Raw genomic sequence first — 22,883 nt, forward strand, 5'->3', positions numbered from 1 at the left:
AATGTATATTGTAAATCTGTAAATGATAAACACATAACAACACTTAGCAAATATTCAATTTCATTTTAAAAACACTATATGAATCGGGTCTTTATTCATAAGTGGCTCCCACTAGTTTATCTAATTTATTCAACCCCCTACGTGAAAAATTAAGCATTCATAATGCTAGTGGGAATAGGGATCTTACATTCCATTACACAACCCCGGCTGTAGCACGAACCGCCATGTAATGTTCAATAGGCAGACAACTCTTGTCAATTACATCTTATGTTATTCCCTAATTAAACTTTAGCCTCTTGAATACTTGAGTCATGGCTGTGGCACGACAAACTCAATATTCTAAGTCAAGTCTAACCCAACATTCCGTACATTTGAATCAGTCTCCAACGGCCCACGGCTGTGGCACGTACCGACCTTTAGATTCTAATTCAATGTACACATCTCTATGTAATAGACAAGTATTTCTTATTTTGAAATCAAAGCCCTCGGCTGTAGCACGAACCGACAATGATTTAAAAATAAGAACTACTTTCTATCATGTTGGAAGGCTATGACCGACACAAGCCCGTTGTATCATTGGCCAATTACTACTTGATATTATTTAATTTTAGAGGGATTATATTATGTTACAATCATAATCATATTATAAAGAGATTCTTCCTTTTAAATTAAATATTTCAAATCAATAATCAATAATCAGATGATTCCCAGATCGGGTGGAGCATTGTCAAGAGGCGTCACTTAATAACCCTTTCTTACAGATAGAAATCTGTTGTTGACAGAATCATCCTTTCTCTCATATTGAAAATTTATATTCAATTACGTGTTTCATAAACACAAGAATCTCATGATCGTATTCATAATATTATTATTAAGGTTATGAAACAATTTCACTATACTTGATTGTCTAACAAGCGCCTTATGTTCATTTAAGTTCACCAAAATCTATCATCGCATGATAAACTAAGAATATATCACATATATCAACATGAATAAACATCAAGGTAGGCATGTTACATCATCTAGCATATTGGTCTAAGCATTATACATCTCTATGTATCACATGAAGCATTTAAAAGCAATTAAAACAGTCAAAAACAGCTTTAAAACACTTTCGGAAATATAAATAGTTCAAAACTTTTATATAAACTAAAATTTGATCACTCCATTAGATCCGTCTCAGAAAAAAAAATCCAACGATATATTGCACGCCCAAAACCGAGTTACGAAACTCCCAAAAAATCAAATTTAATGTGGACAGTCGGGCTGTAACGCATTACAGGAACGCGTTACTAGCTCTGTAACGCATTCCGGTGATGCGTTACAACCCTTTTAAACCATTAAAAGGTGTAACGCATTCCGTGAATGCGCCACAGGGTGTAACGCATTCCCGGAATGCGCGACACCCCTTTCCCTTCTCTTGCAGCAGCCGACAACTGCGCCTGTCAGTCTCGAACTCCGTGCGCCGTACCTGACAGCTTCTTTGCTTCCGTGCATTCAACCAGATAATAGCAGACCACAACAGATATACAGCAGTAGATGCATAATATATATATACTTACAATTTATATATATATATGATTATTTAATTACGAATTTAATTACAACAACTTCAAAAATTCATTATAAATAATCTATACATCATAAAATTATGAAAAAAATACCCAGACGATCTACAACACTTGTAGAACCCAGATCAACATTCAAAATTATTCTGAGAAACGATTTCTCATCAGACATAATTAATCCATAATATAACTTGTAAAAATCATAATTAATTCATACAAGCACATAAAATTCTGAAATTTTTACCACAGATCTATATGCATACAACCTATGCTCTGATACCATTGTTGGATTTTAATCGCAGCAGAGGCATGGTAAAACACTTTTTACACATATAAAATCCAAATAAAAGCATATAAATCGTGATTAAAACATATGAATCGATTAATTACCAGTTAGTAATCCTATGATCAGGAACTATTTAAGTTTAGTGTTATCATCTTTTAGGTCTCACTATTATGATCTCATCATAATCCATAAAAAGCTTTACTCTAAACTATGGTATATCTTATTTAAATACTTAAATAGATAGAGCCCGTAATAAAAACAAAACAAGTCTTTTATTAATATTAATGAAATCAAAACAGATTACATAAAAAGTTATTCCTAAATCCTAATGCATGATTGGACTTAGGACATATTCCTTTCACAATGCACCTAGCTGCAAGAGGTATGGAAATCTTCTTTCCTAGGTTTATCATGTCTACTTTAATTCATAAAGTTTCAGATATTCATTTACTTAATGGTATAGATAGGACAAAAATAGGTAATTGTAAGCAAGTGTCCAAAATTATATTTGGCTCACTTACTACAAAGAACAAGGTAACTGTAAGTCGCAAACTCACTCCATTCATATTGAAGAGATTTAAGACTTACCCTTACCCCATTCCTGACATGAGGTCAAATGTTGATTCTAGTGCAGCAATGGATCCTGTACCTATGGAAGTACAAACAGAGGAACACCAACAAGGACCTTCCAATGCTGAGATCCTTTCTTCTTTATGATTAAAAGCTAGAAAACCAACCACTTCATCCTCTCAAAAGGGTAAAGTGAGTAAAAAAAAGAGAAAGCAGGCACCAATAGCTATAATTCCTGAGAGTGGTGAGATACAACAGAAAAAGAGTCACCCTTGGTCAGAAAATCAAAGAAGGTAAAACAAACTGAGTTGACCACTCAAGCCACCTCTACATTCTCCCAAAAGGATGTAGTTGTAAAACAGGGACACGAACAGACTCTAGGGGCATTCTCTCAACATGGTGTCTCTATTGAAAAGAGCACTCTCCCTAGTGCATCCTGTAAAGAGTCTGCATAAACACTTAAAGTAATTCAAGTGGATAGAATGAGGAATAAGGAAGGCACACACAAGGAGAGCACCTCTCTTGAAGCTCCCTCATTTACTCAGGGGGAGCTGCCAAAACTCAATACTGACATTTAAAATCTCATATCTCAAATTTCTTCTAACTACAATGAAACTCTTGATTTTGGTTCTCAAGAGTTGCCAACTTCAAGTGACATGGTTCTAGAAACTGTGATCACCACCCCATTTAGTTGGTGAGAGGCTATATGCCGGGGTAGACCTTGATGACACCAACACAAACATGGGTGTTTCATCAATTTTCACTAAAGACCCCGTGATAGATATAAATGCACCTTCATGTACAAATCAACCTTCACAGGTTGTAAGGTTTGAGGGTAGTACTCCTGAGGGGGAGCTATCTAAATCTTCTCCAATTCAATTGGAGGTTTTTTGTGGGAACAACTCCCCTCACAACCCTAGCTGAGATTGCTCTCACAATTGAAGTTATGAGTTCAATTTCCAATGATCCTGCTATAGGGGAGGCAAGTTTAGCACATTCAAGTGCAAGTTCACTGCAAAATGAGCAAGGGTTTGAGGCTAGAGTACATGACAGGAACCTAGCTAACTCCCCTCCAATTTAAATGGAGGTTCCCACCACAAGTGAGGAACAACAAACTGTCAAAATCACAGAGCAATCTGTGAGTCAAAATGTGACTTCAGCCACATGTGGTTCCAACCCAACATATCAACCCTCTACTTCTCAACAACATCAACCACACCTCATCTCCCAATGGTTACAGGCAGCTGAAGCTCAACCAACAATTGTAAATGATCTTCTCGTTGATCAAATCTATGGTCTTGCCAACATCTCACAACACCTTCTCACTTCAGACATGAGCAATCAAGATTATCAGGCTATTCTGCTCACCTACAATGAAGAAGTTGAGAAATAGAAGCAGAAAATAGTCAATGAAGCTGAGCAAGATGGGAATGTAGATGCTTGGTTGTCCAAGGACTTCACACTACGCCATATTTGACCTGTAGCAACACCAAAAAAGTGTTAAAATGGCTAAAAAGTGTTACCTAAAGCAAAAAAATGGGCTATGGTTACATTTTTTGAAAATTTGGGGGTGTTGGATTTGCCCTTACTACAATAGGTGTCTATGGTTACACTTTTTGAAATTTTGGTAGCACCTCTCAATGTGTTACAATAGAGTACCTATAGTTACATTTTCTATTTTTATGGTAACAAGTTGTAGGTGTAACCACAGTTCTGTTGCAACAGATCTTACCCTTTAGTAACACCAAAAATATGTTGGAATAGACTTTTTTGTAACACCATATTTGCTATTGTAACACTCAATTCAATCTTTTGGTAATATTTTTATATCTAATTGTAACATTCCTTTTTAACAATCTAGTAATTTTTTTTGGGTAAATGAGGTCTAAGCCTCATAAAATATATAAAAGAGAAAGAATTTACACGAGTCCCTTCTCAAAATTTCTCCTCCAAGAAAAATAAAGAGAAAAAACAAAAATAAATTACATCAAAAATCAAACCTAAATTAAAATAAGAAAGGAAAAAACTGCAACATCCAGAAACCCAGAATCACAGAGGTACATAAAATGGTCCAAGAGAAAACCCCATACCCCCGCAACGGAAGATAACAAAAAGGAAAACCTGGTCCTCGAATGACACTACTTCGAAATAGCTAGACACCTGCAAAGTGAGCTCTGAAAATTTGAAAATTTCTGCAGAAAAGAAACCAGACCAAAATCCCCTTCGCAACATCACAAAATTCATCTACTCGCCAGGAAAAGAACACGACCTCTACCCCTAACAGCCCCTGTAAACAACCTAACAGCCCCTGTAAACAAACATTTAAACAACATCAGTATTGCAGGGAGGCTGAGAAACCAAGTGCATCATCAAAAATATTTGGAAGGCTTCCTTACAAATATAAGAGGTCTAGTATTCAAAAAGATTTGTAAGGCTTCCTTGTATTAATATGTGAAGGCTTCATGAATGAAGGGTCAAGATTATGAGATTCAATATATAAGATATGGAAAACATAATTCCCTCTCCCTGCACTACTTAATTTGATTAAATAATGTAACAAAAGAATATGTTTACATCCATTTATAATGTCAATAAACACCAAATATCGTCCATACTAGTATCAGCATACTATGCACGTTTAATATGTCACTTGTGTTATTTAATTAAACTCTAATTAAATATCAGCAAATTATTGAGAATAAATATAACATTTTGAAGAAAGCTAGACTGCTAGAGTATGAACTATGATAGCAGAGCTATCATAGAGCTATCATGGGTAGTTTGGGATGACAGGACAATACCAAATACCACTAAAAGACAAATATCTTTGTAACTTGTCTATAGACAAAAGCACTGCTACATCTGACTTGAGGTTGAAATTTCTCGTTATGAATTGTTATTAGCAAAGCTCAATATAGAAGAAGTCGTCCACAATTTAGATAAGATCGATGAAGTTCATGACATGGTCAAAATCAAAATGGTTGTGTACCAATAAAAAGTGTCCAGAAGTTATAATAAGAACAAATAAGGAAGTACCGACAAGGTGACCTTATCTTAAGAGAGGTCTTTCCAAACCTCATTGAAACCACAATGTAGAAATTTGTTGTGACACTTGAAGGTCATCCTTCAAGTGTTCATTAGAAATATCAACAGTGTAGAACAAATATCATAGTCTAGCATGCCACCCCATGGATTTTGTCTTTTCCTTTAACCTATTTTATAAGTATTTTTAAAAAAAGTCTGAATTCCTTTTTCTTTCTCTTTTATGATACAAATATAGACTTAAAACACCTAATTTACAATTCAATAAGTTAAGCAACTACTAAGTTTTAGTGTACCTATCTGTTAAAACTAGGTAGCTAAAACAAACCAGGGGAAGGCAATGCTGAGAGCTTCACATAATTGATATAAAAGTATATAATATGGTATAATCTCGTATAATCAATACACTTATTCACAGATTTTTTATGTTACTTGTTATCTCGAACTCTCAATAGTTGTCAAAGAAAAAGAGGTACACGCTTAGACCATAATATTTACAAAAGAAAACAAATCCTTCTTGAATAATTAAATTGGTTGCAGACTTGCAGTACAAATCTAAACAATTCTAGACCTCCTTGTACAAACTAATGCGCGTGATACAGTAAATATGTCACAAAGGAACAAAGGAAAGAAGAAGAAGAAATGAATTAGAAGTAATTTAAAAAGGTAGAATAGTAATGCAAGTGTGACCTTCTAAACTTTGAGTGGTCTCTTTCTTTATTCCCCTCCCTCTCTAGTGTTTTCTAGTACAATAACGACTCTTCTAACACAACACATGCCAGCTCTTTTACAAATCTTTAATTTCTATCAAGCTCCATAACTTAGCTCAACTAGGTGCATCCCATACCGGTTTCCCGCACCCAACCACCAAAGTTTTCTTAGACATATAGGTTAACCGGAACTGCAGCCACAAATGAAACAAATGCACAACATTAAATGAGTCAAGAAAAAGCCAGGAAACAAATTTTAGACTATTAAATGAAATTTAAAGTCTGAATTTGATAAAGAACTTTGCATTGCTAATATAATATTTTCTATTTAATATGTGATCAGTGGGATACTATTTCTACCCAACCTCTCATAGCTAATGCCACAAAATAATCCAAAAACGGTTTAAAAGTATGGAAAAATAATACAAGGTCAGTTCCACAAAAGTTTGGAAAAAGAGATAAAAGCAGACAATCTAGCAAAACAATTTAAACATACTTCACATTGTGACGTTTCTTCGCATCATTCACAAGGATCTGCAAGCCTGGGGTTGGTTGTCGGTTTTTTCTTTATTTTAAAAATTTACATTCTCTTTTATTCTTGTCAACCTGCATGTAAACCTGTAATTCCAATCAAGACCGATATTATTCCTGTCATCCTGCTTGCAAGCCTGTAATTTCGTGATACAAAGAGTTACATATATTGTTAATTACTACATTCCTTCTTGCAAAACACAATCGTTGCCCTTATTATCAGTACTAATCTATTGCCATCCATCATCAATAATTAGGAAACAAGATGATATTCCTCCTTCAGAGAAACTGTAGTATCAAAATACTAAGGTATAGTTGTCTCTATCTTTCAAAAATTAGAATAGGGGAAAAAGGTTTTAGGTTCTTTTTCTATGTACCTTTTAAGCCCATCTTTGACAGCTTCGGCTATGACATTGGTTGTGACAACATGATTGCTTCTACGACTATGTAAATCAAATTATAAATTAAAAAGAAAATATAACATCAAATTCTACGCAAAAACACTCAAGTGTATAGTGTGTCTTAAATTAAATTATTAGGTAAAAGTCTGTGTCCTAAATCGTAAATAAACAAAACCGGTAAGAAGAATTATGGAAAGTGTAGTAGACTTACCATGAAGCTGATGAAAATCTTTGTTTATTACTGGAATGTACACCTACAAAAAGAAGAAACCAAATTGATCAAAGCTCAAATTGCTGAAAAGCTAATAAATTCTAATTGATGAAAACCCCAATTGAAATTAACCAACCTAAATTCACCTAATTGTTGGTAGCTCGCGTTGATGTAGATGTAGTGAAGACCCTTTGAAGACTCTACTTAATTAAACTGAATAAAATTTTCGTCGGTGATCGAGAGAGCTCTGACCCTAACTACTCGAACCCTAATCTCCAAGCTCTAACCCATCGAGAGTATTTGAGTGTACAAGAGTGTTTATCTGTGAGTGCATATATTCGAGAGTGTATAGGTAAGTGGGCTAAAAATGAGCGGGTCAAATTTTCTTATTTGGGCCGCCCAAAATTTGGTGAAAATTTTGTAAAATTTGGCCCGAAAATACAATCCCGCCTAAATATTTAGTGCTATGGTAAAACTAATTGTAATATCATTACTAACACTATTTTTCGTGTTACAGTAGCCATTTCATCATATCTATAATAACATTTAGTATCCTCTACTGCAACACAAAAAAAAAACTGTTACCTTAGGTCAAATTTTAGTAATTTAAGGTAACTTTTATGCTTGTAACACCAAAAAAAGTGTTGCAATAGGCTAGATATGGTGTAGTATCACTTTGGAGATGGATCAGGTCTGGGCTAGGTTCAGAGATGAATATGTGACCATACTGGGGAGTAATGCCAAGGTCCCGACTCCACAAGAGGTTTACGATGCAGCCAATGGAGTTTACAAAGCTCAACTCAAAGCTTTTCACCTGTTTGGTAAAGCTCTAGAATTAAAATTGACTAGTCATGAAGACAAATCACGAAGCTGGTGAGAGACAAGATGGATGAGATTATCCCCTCTCAAGTCAAGATCACTTCAAAATTTCAACATTTTGCTGACCAATGGCAAGATTTGATCTGATTTCCGTAGATACAAATGTCAAAAATCTCAGACAATCTTTTATGGCTTTGCATGAAGTGGTTCAAAAGCACATTGTTAACTCTAATGACACAAGGCTAAAGCTAGACCAGCTTCATCAAAGTTGGTATAAGCCTTCTGTACTGCTCATGGAAGGAATAAAGGAAGCTGTGCAAGCAACCTTTGGCACCTCAATACCTTCAAGCTCTCAACCACAATCTTCCACTTCATCAAATCTCCAACTGTAAGCTCTCCAACAACAAGTTTCAACTCAGCTGTCTTCCAATGATTCACTCACAGCTCAAGTGCAAACTCTCACTACTTTAGTTCAGAGTCAACATGAAGATATACAGACCTTGGTGGACTCCCACAAGCATTTACAAATGCAAACTCTGTAGCTTTGGGAGCCAAAATTGGAAAACTCAATATTTCATTTCCTGCACTTCCTGAGGCTGTCGACAAGACTAAGAGGGAGATAGAATCTAGGATTCAACAATCCAAGGATGCTGGTAAATTAAAAGAGACTAGCAAGTTGACATCAACTCACACTGGTCAAATCTCTTCTAAAGCTCAATTATCAAAAGATGTTGGGAAATAGATACTTCCAAAGGCTACAGAAGGACCCTGTCAAGATCAAGAATTCAATGAACTTTTAATAGTCTTAAGGGTGTCTCTCCATAACAACATCACCTACAAAAGAGCTTTGGCCAACAACATCAATTTTGTCAAAGTGGTGATTATCAAAGTTGATAATTTTCTGGAGAAGATTGTTGCAAATGTTAGTGACTGTGGACTGGACAGATGTCTATAAGTGTCTCTCTTCACTTTTCAAAAATTGAGAGCATTTGAGCTGGATGTAGTGATTGATAAAGTACATATAGTAATTCCAGATGACACCCAATTTCTACATGAACTCAAGAAGGCTCAAATAGATGATTTTCCTGAAGCCTTTCTCTATCCAATCAAGGGGGTGGCCTACATCTATCCTCAGTCTAAAAGATGCAAACTTTTCACTGTTCCTAAGAATTGTGTAAGAGGAAACAGGAGGCCGATAATGACTCTTCAATCTGATCTAAAATGCAAAAAGAACAAGAAAACTAAAGATGAAGAGATGATCAAAATTCTTGATAGATGCCTTCTAAATGTTGATACCATGTTGCTAAACCTACAATTTAATCTAAAAGATCACAAGGATGATGATGAGTAGAAGCAAGATGATCAACCACCTTCTGGCTCAAATCCAAGTAGAAATTCTAGAGCAACTGGTAGCAAAGAGAAGAAGCAGGATGAGAAGAAAGTAGATGATAAGAAAAGAGGAGAAGAGTGGAGAAGGAAGTGAAGGAATTTACGGATGAGCGGGATCCACTAACATCCGATTAGTTCTCCTATGATCAGGAACTGTTTAAGTATAGAGTTATCATCTTCTAGATCTCACTATTATAATCTCATTATAATTCTAGAAGCTTTACTCTAAACTATGGAACATCTTATTTAAAAAACTTTAAATAGATAAAGCCTATAATAAAAACATAACAAGTCTTTTATTAATTTCAATGAAATCAAATAGGAATACAAGAAAGTTCTTCCTAACTCATCATACATGATTGGATTTAGGACAAACACTTTCAATCTCCCACTTGAACTAAAGCCAATCACCCTGGTATCTAATACCCATCTTCACTTTATGACGATCAAAGTGAATCTGAGATAATGACTTTGTGAGTGGGTCTGCTATGTTGTTATGTATGTCAACTCTCTCAATCTTGACATCTCCTCTTTCAATGATTTCCCTAATCAAATAAAAGTGTCGCAAAACATGTTTGGAATTTTTATGAGACCTAGGTTCCTTGGCTTGTGCTATTGCTGCGTTGTTATCACAATACAACACAATAGGCTCCTCAATGCTAGGAATAACTCCCAATTTAGAAACAAATTTCCTCATCCAAACGGCTTCTTTTGCAGCAGCTATATACTCTGCTTCTGCTGTGGAGTCAGCCATTGTAGACTGTTTGGAACTCTTCCAACTAATTGCACCACCATTCAGAGTAAACACGTACCCTGACATGGATTTGCTATCATCACTTTCTGATTGAAAACTAGAGTCAGTATAACCCTCTATTTTCAACTCAGATGCACCACCAAAAACAAGAAAAATATCCTTAGTCCTTCGCAAGTACTTAAGGATGTTCTTCACTGCTTTCCAGTGGTCTTCACCTGGATTGGACTGATATCTGCTCGTCACACTAATTGAATAAGCAACATCAGGCCTAGTACATAACATCGCGTACAAGATAGATCCTATTGCTGAAGCATAAGGAATCTTACTCATACGCTCTCTTTCCTCAGGTGTCTTAGGAGACATCTTTTCGGAAAGGGACACTCCATGGCTCATTGGTATGAGACCTCTTTTGGAGTTTTCCATGCTAAACCTTTTAAGCACTTTCCGGATGTATGTACCCTAGGTAAGACCTATCATTCTTCTAGATCTATCTCTATAGATCTTCATATCGAGAATGTAGGATGCTTCTCCCAAGTCCTTCATAGTGAAGTTCTTCGATAACCACACTTTGATTGATTGCAACATCGGTATATCATTTCCTATAAGAAGTATGTCATCCACATACAATACAAGAAATGTTACCGCACTCCCACTAACCTTCTTTTAGACACATGGTTCATCTATGTTTTTGATAAAACCAAACTCTTTGATTGTCTCATCAAAACGGATGTTCCATCTACGAGAAGCTTGCTTTAAACTATATATGGTTCGCAGCAGCTTACACACTAGGTGTTCATTTCCCTTGGAAAGAAAACCCTCTGGCTGTGTCATATACACTTCCTCTTCAAGTTTCCCATTGAGAAAGGCCATTTTCACGTCCATTTTCCAGATCTCATAGTCGTAGTAAGCAGCAATCGCAAGCAAAATCCGAATTGATTTTAACAGGGCTACAGGCGAAAAAGTTTCATCAAAGTCAATCCCTTGCCTTTGTCTAAATTCTTTTGCCACGAGCATGGCCTTATAGGTCTCCACCTGGCCATATGCTCCAATCTTTCTTTTGTATACCCATTTGCACTCAATAGGTTTCACACCCTCAAGTGCTTCAACCAAAGTCCATACTTGGAAGGTATACATAGATTCCATTTCAGATTTCATAACACTTTGCCATTTCTCCGAGTCAACACTACTTATAGCCTCATTATAGGTCATAGGGTCGTCATCATCAATGATTGACAACTCATTGTCATTCTCAATAACAAGGCCATAATACCTCTCAGGTTGGCGAGACACTCTCCCTGACCTACGAATGGGCATTTCAACAGAAGGTTATTCAGTCTGAACAAGTGTTTCCACTTGAACCGTAGTAATTTGTGCTTCTTGAACTTCATCAAGTTCAATTTTGCTCCCACTGTTTCCTTCAAGGATAAACTGCTTTTCCAAGAAGGTAGCATGTCTGGAGACAAACACCCTATGATCGGTGTAAAAGTAATACCCTAAAGTCTCTTTAGGATATCTCACAAAACTACATTTTACGGATCGAGATTCGAGCTTATCTGGGTCAACTTTCTTGACATAAGCTGGACATCCCCAAATTTTAACGTGTTTAAGATTCAGTTTCCTTTCTTTCCATATCTCATATGGAGTTTGAGGAACAGATTTGGAAGGCACCTTATTCAGTAAATATGTTGAGGTTTCCAACGCATAACCCCACAGGAATACTGGAAGAGTCGCATAGCTCATCATGGACCGAACCATGTCTAAAAAAGTTCGATTTCTCCTTTCAGATACCCCATTCAACTGTGGAGTATATGGAGGAGTCCACTGGGAGACTATACCATTTTCTTTGAGATAATCTAGAAACTCTCCATTCAAGTATTCACCACCTCGATCTGATTGAAGAGTTATAATACTATGTTTGGTTTGTTTCTCCACTTCATGCTTATATTCTTTGAACTTTTCAAAGGCTTCAGACTTGTGTTTCATCAAATACACATATCCGAATCTAGATCGATCATCTATGAAAGTAATGAAGTATGAAAATCCACCCATGGCTTGCATATACATTGGCCCACATACATCTGTTTGTACCAATCCTAGCAAATCTGCAGCCATCTCTCCATGTCCACTAAATGGAGATTTGGTCATTTTACCCAATAGACAAGACTCGCATGTAGGATATGATTCAAAATCAAAGGGGTCAAGTAACCCTTCCTTATGCAATGTCTGTAGTCTATTTTCACTTATATGACCAAGTCTGCAGTGCCACAAAAAGGTGAGATTTTCATCATCCCCTTTTCTTTTATTAGTATGTTCAATTTGTAGTAAATTATGCTCTACGTCACATACATACAGACCATTATTTAAAATACCACTTCCATAAAGAACGTTATCTCTAAGAATTGAACATTTATTATTTAGAATAACAAACGAAAATCCAGCCAAGTCTAACATGGGAATATAAATAATATTCCTCACAATCGAGGGAACAAAATAACAATTATTTAAAATAATAGTCTTGCCCGTAGGCATATGTAAATGAAATGATCCTACAGCTTCAGCAACAACTCTTGCTCCATTTCCCATCCGTAGAATCACCTCCTCTTCCTCAAGTTCCCTGCAACGAATTGCAAAATATCAGAACCACAGGCGGTATCTAATACCCAAGTAGAAATGTGATTTAATGACATATTCACTTCAATCATGAACATACCTGAAGCAGAAGCGTAGTCTCACTACCCTTCTTCTTCTTCAATTCTGCAAGGTAAACCTTACAGTTCCTCTTCTAGTGCCCCACCTTATTATAGTGGAAGCAAACAGCTTTGCTCTTGGGGTCTTCAGCTTTTGGTGGAACCGGCTTTTTCCCACCTACTTTCTTCTTCTTGGAAGGGTTCTTCTTCCTTTTCTTAAGATTGGAACCTTCACCAATTAGAAGAACATAGCTCTTCTTAGGGGAAAAATTCGATTCCGCAGTCTTCAACATGTTGTGGAGTTCATCCAGGCTGACATCCAGCTTATTCATGTGAAAGTTCATAACAAACTGCGAAAATGAACCCGGAAGTGATTGTAAGACCAAGTCTTGGCTCAGCTCCCCATCCATGGCAAAACCAAGTTATCCAAGACGTTCAATCAAATTGATCATCTTAAGTACATGGTCATTCACAGATGATCCCTCAGACATCCTACAACCGAACAGCTCCTTCGATATCTCATATCGAGCTGTCCTCCCTGCCACATCATACAACTCTTATAGATGCATAAGGATAGTGTGAGCATCCATATGCTCATGCTGCTTCTGTAGCTCAATGTTCATGGAAGCTAGCATGATGCATTGAGTAATATTTGCATTATCTATCCACTTACGATACACAACATGTTCATTATTATGTGCATCGTTAGCAGGTTCAGTAGGCTTAGGTGAGTCAAACACATATTCCAGCTTCTCCACCCTGAGAACAATTCTCAAGTTTCGAAGCCAGTCAGCAAAATTAGGACCAGTCCACTTGTGAGCATCTAGTATACTCTGAAGTGATAGTGCAGAAGACATAACAGATATAGTAAATCTGTAAATGATGAACACATAACAACACTTAGCAAATATTCAATTTCATTTCAAAACACTATATGAATTGGGTCTTTATTCATAAGTGGCTCCCACTAGTTAATCTAATTTATACAACCCCCTAAGTGAAAAATTAAGCATTCATAATGCTAGTAGGAATAGGGATCCTACATTCCATCACACAACCTCGGCTGTAGCACGAAACGTCATGTGATGTTCAATAGGCAGACAACTCTTGTCATTTGCATCTTATGTTATTCCATAATAAAACTTTAGCCTCTTGAATAATTGAGTCACGGCTGTAGCACGACAGACTCAATATTCTAAGTCAAGTCTAACCCAACATTTTGTACAATTGAATCAGTCTCCAACGGCCCACGGTTGCAGCATGTAATGACCTTTAGATTCTAATTCAATGTACACATCTCTATGTAATAGACAAGTATTTCTTATTTCGAAATCAAAGCCCTCAGCTGTAGCACGAAATGACAATGATTTAAAAACAAGAACTACTTTCTACCATGTTGGAAGGCTATGACCGACACAAGCTCGTTGTGTCATTGGCCAATTACTACTTGATATTATTTAATTGTAGAGGGATTATATTATGTTACAATCATAATCATATTATAAAGAGATTCTTCCTTTTAAATTAAATATTTCAAATCAATAATCGATAATCAGATGATTCCCAGATCGGGGGGAGCATTGTCAAGAGGCGTCACTTAATACCCCTTTCTTACAGATCGAAATCTGTTTTTGACAGAATCATCCTTTCTCTCAAAATTAAAAATTCATATTTAGTTACTTTTTTCATAAACACAAGAATCTCATGATTGTATTCATAATATTATTGTCAAGGCAAGAAACGATTCCTAATCTAGATTTTCTAGAGCACGCCTTATATTGATTTAAGTTCACCTAAATCTATCATCCCATGGTAAACATAGGCATATATCTCATATATAAAAATAAATAAATAAGTAAGCATGCAATTAATATCATGTCACACATTGATATAATGATGTATGGATTTATTATAGCATTTAAAATCAATTAAAATAATTAAAACATGTTTTAAAACACTTTCGGGAATATAAACAGTTCAAAACTTTTATATAAAAAATATTTGAACACTCCATTAGATCCGTCTCGGAAAAACGAATCCAACGATATATTGCACACCCAAAACGGAGTTACGAAACTCCCAAAAAATCAAATTTAATATGGACAGACAGGCTGTAACGCATTATAGGAACGCGTTACAAGGGCTGTAACGCATTCCGACAATGCGTTACAGAACGGTTAGGCCAATAATATGTGTAACGCATTCAGTGAATGCGCAACAAACTGTAACGAATTCCCTGAATGCACGACACCCCCAACACGTGCGCTACACGCGCATGCGCCTGGCCGACCGTTGCTTTGCAATTTTTTTTTCTTATCTGCTGCACCTGCCTGCCATTGCTGTTTTCCTTTCCTGCTGTTACAAAAAGAAAAGTAACCCCCTTTTTCCTTTACTCCCTTCCTTAATAAATGTTAAGACTCGTTCCCGATTTACAAGATTATTTTTTAAAATGATTTGTTCGACAATCGAACTGTACAAATGTTAAGATATATCAATTTAAGTCATATGAAAAAATAATTAAAAAAATTTAAATTCATCTTGCATGTAAGGAATCGTAAAAACTAGTAAAAGTATCACTCCCAAGAACGAGACCCGTTCCCGATTTACAAGATTATTGTTTAAAATGAGTTTTTCGATGATCGAACCATACAGATGTTAAGATATACCAATTTTAATCATATAAAAAATTTATTAAATGTTAGGTCACACACACACTGTAGAGGGGGTGAATACAGTGTATAGTACACTCAAATCGAACTTTAAGAACTTAAGTAACAGAAAAAAACTTTATTGAAATAATAAACTCTGTTACAGTATGGAACTGTTACCTCTCAGTGATGAACAAATATCACGAGAGCTGCTAGGGTTACAATGAATAATCTTGTCTAATAATGATAACACTTATAGTGTAAACCCTATGTCTGTGTTTATATACTACACAGTTACAAGATAATCGCTAATTGATATGGAATATAATTCTGCTTCCTAAAATATATCAATCAGATATCTCTTCTTCCAAGTATTCCATTCTTTGCGGAATTCCTTCTTCATACATATCTCTTCTTATGTTTATCTTGATCTTCTTTCCTTTAATCAGCTACTGTCCTTATCTGATTGTCCTTCAACACCTAAGTTCTGATATCTATCTTCTGATGATTATCTCCTGATAACATAAGTACTGATATCCTTAAGTCCTGACTTCCAGTATAAGTACTGATTGTAATAACCCCAATTTTTGAGAAATTTTGAAACCCTTATGAATAGTGTTTTTGCTGAATGAGAAAACTGTTCATGCCACGCTATGTAGGGGTTCTGTTATTGATCTTATGGGATATTATTAGTACTCTATGTGGTATATAAGTGTATGTAAAGATCGTCAGAATCCAATTCTGAACACTTGGATTTTTCCCGGAAATCCACTAGATACGGAAAGAATTGAGAAAAAGGTAACAGGATAAAAGGATTTAAATTAAAGGATTATAGGAGAGGATCATAAAAGGAATATAATATATTGAGAAAGGTTGAGGGAACCTAAGTAATAAGATACCGGGTATGATCCCTCAAACGATAAACGAAAACGAAAGTTAAGCGAACCGTATAACAGATCAGCGGTCATTAGGCAAACGATTAGGAAGTTAATCAAAGGGATTAGTGGGAATGATGTCATCCAACCAATAGAAAGAGGACAAGGAAGTGAGGATGACATCATGAGGATGACATAAGCATGACATGGGAAGGAAGGAGGTGTGGTGGCTTTGTAACCACACAAATCCAAGGGCAAGAAGGTAATTGACTAAAACAAGCACAAAAACCAAGCAACCAAGCCAAGTAAAATCATTTTCATCAAAAATCAAAAGCAACCAAGGCTTTGTTCTTCATTGCTCACGGCTTTTCACTATTCAAAAGGCAAGAGAAATTCAAAATCCAAGATCCAAGCTTCCTAAATTGGTAAGATAATTCCCTAATCATCTTCATGCTTAGTTAGGACTATATCATGAGTTTAAGCCATTAATTCCTTCTCAATCTTCTTCATTTAATCAAAGAAGAAGACTATGAATAGTGTTTTCAAGTTTTTTTAACTTGAAGTTTTCTTGTTTTCTTGAAGATCCAAGCATTCTTAAGACTTCTCAAAGCTTCTTAAGGCTTCCTAGCTCCTCCCACCTCTCCAAGGAAGGTATAAACTACAAACCCTAGCTTTAGTTTTGAGTAATTAGGATTGAATGTGTTTGATATAGCATATGTGAAGCATGATGCTTGATTGGTTGAAGTTTGGTTGAGTTTGTAGAGATTAGTTGGTTTTGTTGCATTGTTGGAGTTGTAAATCTTGGTAATTAGTTAAAGAACCTAAGTAAAGCTTTTAGTTCATGTGAGGAATAAGTATAAATGGTTAATGTGGATTTGTTGGGGCTGTTATGATGTGGTTTGGAGGGATATTGGTTGTATGATTGATTTGGGGTTGATTTGTGGTTGGTATTGAATGGTTTAAAATTTGGGAAATCGCGTAAACATAGCCGTCGTAACATCCGATTTTCTTTGGACTGTTTTTGTGCATAGCATTAGGACCCGAGAACCCCCTGCTAGATTATGACCACTGCCATGTTTAGACAGCTCATGTTACGAGCTTCGTTTTGATATGTAGTTCGTTCGATTCCGATGAACGGTTTAGGAGAAACGGCCGTTTTAAGTAACGACGTTTCGCGAACGAACCCTTACCCCTCGCCTTACTTTGAAACATAGGTTAAAGACCAAAAAGGGTTAATTAATGTATGAAACATTTATGGTAAGTGTGTTAGGCAGTTGGTAAGGCACTCGCGAAGGAATCGCTTTAAAACTCGTAAAGGTTAAATTATTAAAAATGGTGGAGCCGAGGGTACCCGAGTGACTTAAGCAAATCAGTGAGCGCAAAACAAGCGTTAGAGTCTAAGTTAGTTAAAGTATAGATTTACAAGTGATTTTGGTTTAATTCCAACTTACTTGTTGTTTATAGGTTATCAGACTCGTCCCGAGCCTTTCTCACCCCCAAGTCGCTCAGGCAAGTATTCTATCCGTTATACTGTTGTTGTGATGTATACACTTGTATATGCATTATCTTGCGATAGATGCATGTTGGTTATTTAGCAAATTCTTGCGATATATTGTAGCATGTGATATGGTATATATGCATGCCTGTTTCATATTCTTGAAATATATATCTGTTGGTTCAGTTGATAATACCTATGCTAGAGATAAGCGGTATTTGCGTATACCCTTAGTATAGGGACCCAAAGGTGGAAATATTTTCTAAAACCGGGAGTCGAGGATCCCGAGTAGATTTTGTATATATGGATATATATATATATACTTATATATATATATATATATGGTCATAGTTTTCAAAACTATTAATCGAATAAGGTTTATTCGATTACTTTAACTTTATTTTATTATTGAATATTATTTCGAATATTATTCGAAGGCGTATGACTCCTTTATATTAAATGAATATTATTTTGAATATTCGTTCGAGGACTTATGACTCCTTTTATTTTATTAATGAATATTATTTTAAATATTCATTCGAGGACTTATGACTCCTTTTATTTATTTATCTGAATATTATTTGAATATTCATTCGAGGGCTTATGACTCTTTTATATTATTTATTGAATATTATTTGAATATTCATTCGAAGGCTTATGACTCAGTTTATATTATTTAATGAATATTATTTGAATATTCATTTGAGGATCTATGACTCCGATTATTTGCTGAAATATATTCTTTATTTTATTAAAGAATAAGGTGTTAATAATCAAACTTATTTTCGATTATTCAAATAAAGATAATACTTTCAAATAAGTATATCTTTGGTTATTTAATACTCGTTTCAAGTATAAGTTTTAATACTTCTACTTCAATTATTTTTATAAAGATTATTCTTTATGGGAATATTATTTAAATAATAATATTCAGTCATTTTCTAAATATTCTGGGGACTGATTTACTTCATTAAATCAGTTTTACTCCAAACACTCTTTAAAGTGTTTTCGAGTCTTTAAAATGATTTTCAAAAGTGAGAGCGGATCCCAAAACTATTTTTATATTTAAGATCTTCCTTTTAAAAAGGGGATTTAAATACTCGCTCAAAACATGGGGGATCCGGCTCGGTGGTGTGTTTTATATTCGCAACAAGGTTGCTGTCTTGGTAAAAGAGTTTTTGATTACTTACCCAATATTCGGGAAGTAAAATTCTTGGAACAAGTTAATCCATTAACAGGCATCGCCTGGGAAATATCGGTGAGTTTTCCTTTCCAACTAGATACGACTTCTTGTTGGAGCCGTATCAACAAGTTTCTACTTGGGGAAAGGGGGAAACGAGCTTTACGTTTCAGAGTCATTGATTTCATCTGAACTAGGAGTGGCGTAAGTGGTCGAGTAGCGCCGGCCCAGCCTTATTATATTGGCCCAAATGGCCTGGAAGTTCCGCTAAGGCGGTCCCTTCCTTAGGAGTTCAGTGTTCGGTTGACAAGTAAATCCGACAGGTTCTCCTCTACATGTAGAAAATGGTGGGGTTGTACTACTACGACTGATCATCGTAAGTGGTCTTCCTGGCGCGGTAAACTCCCGTAATGAGTTCATCATCCATTTGGATAATTCTGCAACACTACCCGTAGCATTTCGATTGAAAGGCTACTAATGGGTGGTTGCCGAAGCATTGACAGGGTCAAACATTTTTACTGGTGTATCCATTGAATGAAGTATCTCGTAACTTCATCTCTTTTCAAAATATTTCAAAGATCAAATATTTTCAAGTTTTATTTGTGGTCTCATCTATGGGATGACCTCATGAATCTTATTATACTTCGAACAGTAGTAGTTCAAGTAGATTTCTAAATATGGTATAAGTATAGTGAAGTAATTGGTAACTTCATCTTCTTTTAAAACTTATATCCAGTAAGTAATTACCTTACTCACGATAAAGATTCTAGTAAGTATCCATTTAGATACTTATATTATTGTTATCACTATGTATTATCTTGCGAGCTGTAAGGCTCACTCTTGCTTTATTTCTTCATCACACAACAACAGTTAGGAAAGATGGCCAGACTCCAGCAGACCCAGCGCAAGCGCGTGGGAAGCGTCCCGCGTCTTCCCGATGATGTTGTGGCTGCTATAGCTGCAGAGGTAGATCTATTGGTAGATCAGGCATTCTACTTTTGAGAATCAATTATGTATAATTATAACTTGTGGCAGATAATGGCAATTAACTGTAAATTTATCAAGTAATCGTTTTGGGTTGTAATAACTTTTAAATTGTGGATTCAAAGACTTGTACTTATTTGAATTTCATCTCTGAGACTATAACGGGTTGTGGTGTGTGTTAGTGTGGGGTCACAGCTTAAGGTTATTATTATTAATTAAGTGAAGTGATATTGTGGAAAGAAAGACCGTGATGACCCGGATCCCCGACCCCGGATCTGGGGGTGTTACAGAAATGGTATCAGAGCTAAGCGTTATAAACTTCAGAGATGATGGGACGTTAAGATAATAAGTTAACTAAGATAATAAGAACTCTTGCCAAGTTCATAGTCGGGCTACCTAACGTAGTACCGACAGTTAAAACCCTTATGGGAACCCTTATAAATATCGTAATAGAAGCGTAGTTCGTTATCATAGATGGTAGCGGGACTCCGAACCCTGAGGTTGAGGAGCAACAGCGCGATGATGTTTTATTACTAATTGGAGATCGGATTGTGGATCCGATAGAGTGTCCTAATGCAGGACCGGATGATGTTGATATTGAGGATGTAACGGTTGAGGATGTTATCCTAGAAGGGATTGTTGCTGAGGAGGATTCCGTGAAGGATCCTGACAAGAATGAATAAAGGACCACTGAGGAATTGATGACCATGGTTAGGGCAACTCCCAGAGGTAGGATTGGCCGGCTACTATCGTAGATTGGTACAGGACTTTGCGAAGATCGCAGCCCCTTTGACGCGGCTTACTCATAAGAATGAGAAGTTTGAATAGACAGAGAAATGCGAGAACAGCTGTTAAGAACTGAAGCAAAGGTTGGTGACGGCCCCTATGTTGGCGTTGCCGGAGGGAAAAAGGAGATTTTGTGATTTGTAAGTGACGCTTCGCATAAGGAATTAGGGTGCTTCTTATATAGCACAACAAGATAATCGCGTCTGCGTCAAGACAATTAAGGGAATTTAAAATTCGATATCCCCACCCATGAGCTTGGGCTCGTGGCAATAGTTTTGCCCTAAAGATTGGAGGCACTACTTGTATGGAGAGAAGTGCGAGATTTACCTAAGCCATAAGTACTCTAGTACATTTTCCCGTAGAGAGAGCTCAACATACGCCCGAGGAGGCGGTTAGAGCTAATCAAGAATAATGATTGGGAGATTCTTTATCATTCGGTGAAAGCCAATGTGGTGGCTGATGCCCTTAGTAAAAAGGAGAGACTCAAGATGATAATGTCTTTGGGAGAGTTTATAAGAGATTTTGGAAATAGTAGTGAAGGTAACCGGAGCCGGTACCGAAAAGCTGTTTGAGATTGCAATAGAGACCGAATTATTGGAAAAGAGCATACGGTGCCAGAGAAAGATGATAAGGGAATAATGAGGTATTCCTATAGAATTTGGGTTCCGAAAGTTCAAGAGCGTAAGGAAACAGAAAGTCGAGTAAGGAAAGGAGACCCGAGACGGTACTCCTATACGGCAATTCATGGACCTGTCTAGACAGAACTTAGACTATTATCCCCAACCACCACCTTGAGGAAACAATGCGGTAGGAAATTCTTTCATGACCTTTAAGTCGCTAAGCTCTCAGAGTTCCCAGGGAACAGGTTGACCTAGTCGAGGCAAGAGCCTGGCTAAAGGAAATAGAGGAATCATTTGAGATTCTGAATGATTGACGAACCACAAAAGACTGTTTTTGTCACTTACCCTCCTAAGAAAGAGACCATCCGCTGGTGAAAGACCAAGAAAGGCACGGAGCCAGAGGTTAGAATAAACTGATTTAAGTTCAGTCAATTGTTTTCGGGAAAGTAATTACCAAGGTTATGGAGATAGTGTAAAAGCTTTAGAGCCAGAACAAAGGCAGACGAGTATGAAAAATTGTGAATCTAAGTTGTAAAAGTTATCAAGATTCGTTCTGAGGACACGAATCCAGAATGACGGGATGTTTGAAATCAATGCTTAAGTTGTGTTGGTTCATGAAATAATGATAAGAGAAATGAAAATAAAAAGAAACTGAAGTGGAAAGGAATATAAAGGCAATAGAGTTTGAAGAATGATAAGGGAGTTGGGTATGAGGAAACCCTAAAGACTCATAGCAATAGAAATAGAAAAGTATGTAATCGTCAGGATGATGATGATCCACCATGAGTTAAAATTGATGGTTGAAGGCATAAGAGATACATATATTGTACCCCCCTTTAAGTTGGGAGGATTCGAGGAAACCTTGAGATAGTTGGAAGGTTAAATATGAGACGCGGATAGACTGAGGAGACAAGGAAGTAAGAAATTAGGAAAATTGGATGAAGGAAGTGACCTTCAATAATGTGAAATGTAAGACCGGTGGCTTGATACCCAGGAAGGGAGACGCCAGGTATGAAAGATATCCCAACATTGAGATGACTGTTGAGATAAACAACAAAAGTAAATAAGGATTTATTAAGAAGAAGTTCACGTTGAACACGACCAATATCTTCCAGATCATCCATGTGATCATTACCAAATCAGGAAAGAAAAGCGGATAACCATTTTTTATCTTTTGGAGGCCATGTGGATTGACCTTAACTTGAATAAGGATGCTATTGTGAAATTCAGTATAGACTATCGAGGTGGAAATGATTGAATAAGATACCCTTATCAGGGATATATGACTTTATTTATCCATGGAAGGATGCTTGTACCTTTTTAAAGG

This window comes from Apium graveolens, chromosome 11 (assembly GCF_009905375.1).
Source record: "Apium graveolens cultivar Ventura chromosome 11, ASM990537v1, whole genome shotgun sequence".
NCBI lineage: Eukaryota > Viridiplantae > Streptophyta > Magnoliopsida > Apiales > Apiaceae > Apium > Apium graveolens.